This window comes from Monodelphis domestica, chromosome X, assembly GCF_027887165.1.
Source record: "Monodelphis domestica isolate mMonDom1 chromosome X, mMonDom1.pri, whole genome shotgun sequence".
NCBI classification, from domain to species: Eukaryota; Metazoa; Chordata; class Mammalia; order Didelphimorphia; family Didelphidae; genus Monodelphis; species Monodelphis domestica.
In genome coordinates, this window is record NC_077235.1 from 37054760 (window position 1) to 37059833 (window position 5074).

At 36.7% G+C, this 5074-nt stretch overlaps 1 pseudogene; it reads left to right on the forward strand.

Annotated features, from left to right (window-relative positions):
• The first annotated feature begins 3811 nt into the window (after positions 1-3811).
• Positions 3812-4858, forward strand: LOC100024956 (heterogeneous nuclear ribonucleoprotein D-like; annotated as a pseudogene).
• Positions 4859-5074: the final 216 nt, after the last annotated feature.

Consider the following 5074-nt stretch of genomic DNA (forward strand, 5'->3'; position numbering starts at 1 on the left):
AGCTATAATATTCCTGGGAGTTGTCATTTGGGGATTTCTTTCTGGAAGTGGTCTGTGGATTCTTTCAATTTCTATTTTATTCTCTTGTTCAAGAATATCAGGGCAATCTTTTTTTAAAAAATAATTTCATGTACAATGATGTCCAGGCTATTTTTTATCATGGCTTTCAGATAGTCTGATTATTCTTAAATTGTCTCTCTTGGATCTATTTTCCAGGTTAATTGTTTTATCAATGAGTTTTTCATGTTTTCTTTTTTTATCTTTTGATTTGATTTTATTGTTTCTTGATGTCTCATGAAGTCATTAGATTCTAATTGCCCAATTCTTATTTTTTATTTATTTTTTAATGAATGATTTTCTCCCATGAGCTTTTTGCTTCCTCTTTAATTTAGCAATTTCTTCTTCCATTTCTTTCATTTCTCTTCCCCATTTTCCCTCTGACTCTCTTAATTGATTTTTGAAATCATTTTTGAGCTCTTTCAGAGTTTGAGATCAATTCCTATTTTTCTTTGAAGCTTTGCATGTGTTTGCTTTGTTTTCACTGTCCCCTTTTGTGTCTTGCTTTGCTCTTTGTCTCCATAAACATTTTATATGGGTACTTAGGGGGATTTTGTTTATTCATTTTCCCAGGCTTTTTCTTGACTTTCACTTTCATTTTAAAGGTTGGCTCTATTCTCAGGAAAGAGAGGACACTCTCTTAAACTTCAGTTCTTCCTTGATGCTACCCTTTCTGCAAGTTTTAGTTCTTTGTAGGTGGTATGATGGCCTGTGAGCTAGGAGTTATGAAAGCCACCTGCCATTGCTGATTCAATTATCCCCTGAGACTGCTAATGGTGCAAAGTCTAGCCTCAGACTTGAGTGGTGGCTTATGGTCTCACTCTTGGCTCGATCATTTCAGGCACACTGTGGATTACCTTGCCCTAATTGTTCAAAAATCCTTATCTAATTTCCCAATGGTATTATGGCTTTTTCTTTTATAATTTTTCTTTCATAATTATAATGGCTTTACTAGAAATAGGTAAGATGCTAGAATGTTGTATATACCACAGTTATATTGTTAGTCCTAAAAAGATATTCTTCCCCTTTCTTCTCCTGAACTGGGGAGGGTGGACCATTTAACATGTGAACACAGTCTGATTTACTATGCTTAGAAACCAATGCCTAAGTTGCTGTATCAGTTGGTGAGATAATGTTTTAAAGTTTAGAATTTACTCATATTACCTCATTTTATTCTCACAACAACCCTGGGAGATAGGTCCTTATTTAACAAATGAGGAACCTAAGGAAGGGAGAGGTTAAGAGAATTGTCCAAGGTTATCTGACTAGTAAGCATTTGAAGCTGGATATGAACTTAAAATTTCCTGACTTCAAGTTCAGGGCTCTCTCCACTGAACCATACACACACACACACACACACACACACACACACACACACACACACACACACAATATGGCTAAACCAGAAACTAGGGGTTTTCCCCTGAAGAAAAAAGCTTGAAATAAAAGAAATTCTTTAAGTGAAAAGTTAGAGTCTTTCTACTTTAGAGTTTTGTCTTAGGATTAGCCTTTGAGACCATCTAATCAGCTTATGAAGACTCAACTAACAAATATTTATTCAGTACTCGAGATCTATTCTTGAGAATCAATCAAACAGAAAGAAAGGTTTAGCTAGATTGTACCATTAGGGAATAATATACAAAGATGCTTGGAAGATAGAATGGGGGCAGGCTGTTAAGAACTTTCATTGTCAAATAAAGAAATTTATATTGATAGGCATTGGAATATATTTAGTAGGGAAGTATCATGTTCAGATCTTCACTTAAGGAAAATCCTTTTGGCACTTCAATAGAGAATTGAGTCTGAGAGCAATTAGGAGGCCACGACAATAATTCAGGTAAGAGGTGAAGAGCGTCTGAACTAAGGCGGGTATCTGTATAGGTAAAGAGAAGGAATCAGATGCAGGGATGTTTGAAAGGTAGGACTAGCAAGACGTAGCAATTCAGTGGATATGCAGTGTAAGGGAGAAGAAAAAGTGAAGAATAATATCAAGTTAATGAATGCAAAGACTAAGAGAATAATACAATCTTCAATAAAGATACGGAAGTGTAGAATAAAGGTAGGCATCAGATGAAAGATTAGCTCTTTTTTGGATATATTGATTTTACTTAGGATATTCATTTAGAAATATCTAATAATTGGCCAGAAATGAGGCTTAAGACATTAATACCTATTGAAGATACATTTGTGTAAAGATGATTATTAAATTAATGAGAATTGATTAGGTCCCCGAAGAACGAGACAGCAGAAAGAGAAGAAAAGAGGGTACATGATAGAGCCTTGAAGAATACCCACAATTAGAGGAATGACATGGATGATGAGTCAGTAAAGGAGGCAGAGAATTAGCAGTCACAGGTAGGAAAGTACTAGGAGGGAGCATGAAGACAAAGAGGAGAGAATAGTTAATGGTGTCAAATCCAGCAGATAGGTCATGAGAGATGATGAATGAGGGGGAACCTATAATGTTTGGTAATTAATATATTGGAAAGAATAGCTTTAGTTGAGTGATCGGGTTGGAAGCCAGATTGGAAAGAATAGTCAAGTAAGATGAGAGAAGTGAAGTAAACAAGAGTGGGATCAAACTTAGATTACAGGGAAACAACATGTAGAGAACACAGTGGTAAAAGTCTACCAACTCTTGGTATTTTCCCTTTGGTATAGCTCTCTGTTGAGCTCCAAGGGCAAATGATTTTCTAGAGTCCAGAAGCAGACTTCCTTGCTATAAAAGGTGGCAACTTTTCATGCAGCTGCCTTTTATTAGGTCGTTATTACTTCATGCCTACGTGTAACCTTAGTGTATTTGTTCTTCTGGCTGGATAACCTGTCTTTGATTGGTTCAGTCTATTTAGAAACATGGTTAAAGATGTGCTTGGAGGAGGGAAAGACACTTCCCTCCCCCAAGAACAATTATCTCTCAAAGGCCTGGCTCCAACTCTCAAAATGCAATCCTTAGCTCCTGGCCTGAACTTTTCCATCCTGACAGAAGCTGCTTACCCTGTACCCTTCATTCTCCTCTGCTGTGGTTTCCTTTCTCTAAACTACACTTCTTTATTTGTTGTTTTTTGTAAAGTACTCTGTGATGTTAAGTACTTTGTAAAGTACGCTGTGATTTAAACTCCCTTCCCCATCACATATGGAAATTAAGAGATTATTGATATATTGGGGAGAACAGTTTTAGATGAGTGATCAAGTTGGAAGCTAGATTGGAATGCTGGAGGAATGACATGAGAGAAGTAAAGTCAAAAAGAGTGGATGAGTACAGTGAAATACACATGCAGAAATTCATCTGATTCTTTCCACCAATTATCGGGAGATTCCTGTATAGCATCATCTTCCTTTATTCAGTGACTAAAGTCCTTTACTCCCCTTTAATGGATTATGGATTTATTCATGCATTTGTAAAAATAATACTTTAATATCTATTTCTGTTGAATGATTCTTTTATTGTATTATTTAGTCAAAGAAGTATTTGTACCGAATTAAAGTTTCATGGCATAGGTACACCTTATTTACGTGTTAAAAATCGAAGTATGTCTACTGATTGATTCACAAAATTTCTTTCTTAATTACACAAATCAAGGTGGGAGGGTGAATAGCCCTATCCCATCCCTTACTGGGTCAAAGAGTACAAGCTAGGTTAATTTTTTCCTTAAAAAGGACTGAAACTATTCTAGATCTCTTCCACTGCCATTTTAAATCCAGCTCCTTACAACACGCTGCCACTGTGACTACCTCTCTGCACCACATGCCTCCAGCCAACAGCTCCACCGCTATGGAGGACGTGAATGAGTACAGCAATATGGAGAAGTTCACATTCAAAATCAACACCAGCAAGAACCAGCAGGACGATGGTAAAATGTTTATTGGAGGGCGAAGCTGGGAAACAAATAAGAAAGATCTCACTGAATACCTGTCTCGTTTTGGAGAGGTTATAGACTGCACAATTAAAACAGATCCCATCACGGGAACATTGACGGTATTTGGATTTGTGCTTTTCAGAGATGCTGCCTGTGTTGATAAGGTTCTGGAACTTAAAGAACACAAGTTAGATGGCAAGTTGATAGACCCCAAAAGGGCTAAAGCTTTAAAGGGAAAGGAGCCCCCCAAAAGTATCTGTCAGTGGATTGAACCCAGATACATGTGCAGAACAAATCAAAGAATATTTTGGAGCATTTGGAGAGATTAAGAATATTGAACTTTCTATAGACTAAAAAACAAATGAAAGAAGAGGATTCTGTTTTATCACATATACAGATGAAGTACCAGTAAAGAAATTATTAGAAAACCAATATCATCAGAATGGTTCTGGGGAGTGTCAAATCAAAGTTGTCCAGCCCAAAGAGGTATACAGGCAGCAACAGCAACAACAGCAAGGAGGGAAGGGCACTATGGCTGGTGGCCGAGGTGGCTGAGGTCAGGGCCAAAACTGGAACCAAGGATTTAATAACTATTATGATCAAGGATAGAAATTACAATAGTGCCTACGGTGGTGATCAAAACTATAGTGACTATGGTGAATATGATTATACTGGTATAACTATGGGAACTATGGATATGGACAAGGATATGCAGACTATAGTGGTCAACAAAACACGTACAGCAAAACGTCCTGAAGGGGTGTTAATCACCAAAACAATTACCAGGAGAACATGGAGAAAACATGTTCAGATGATACAGCAACTTTATCTTGCAGGAGAATGGCATTGAATGGAGACTGGTCTTTCATTGATCTGAGATGACTATTTTGTAAAAGACTTATAGTGTACATAGTGTACGTGACACAACCGTGTCCAATTGTATATAGCGGCCAATTTAGTGTTCTTGTTTTTACTTGGTCCTTTGCCATCTGTATTATGACAAATGTGGGTTTGTGTTTCTACAAATTTTATTTGTATAATTTCATGTTAAATGATTCTCAATAATAAATTACTTGTGATTATTAAAAAATAAAAAACAAAAAGGACTGAAGCTATTCTTGAGATTTACATGGTTCAGAAGATTACAAAACTCAGCCAAT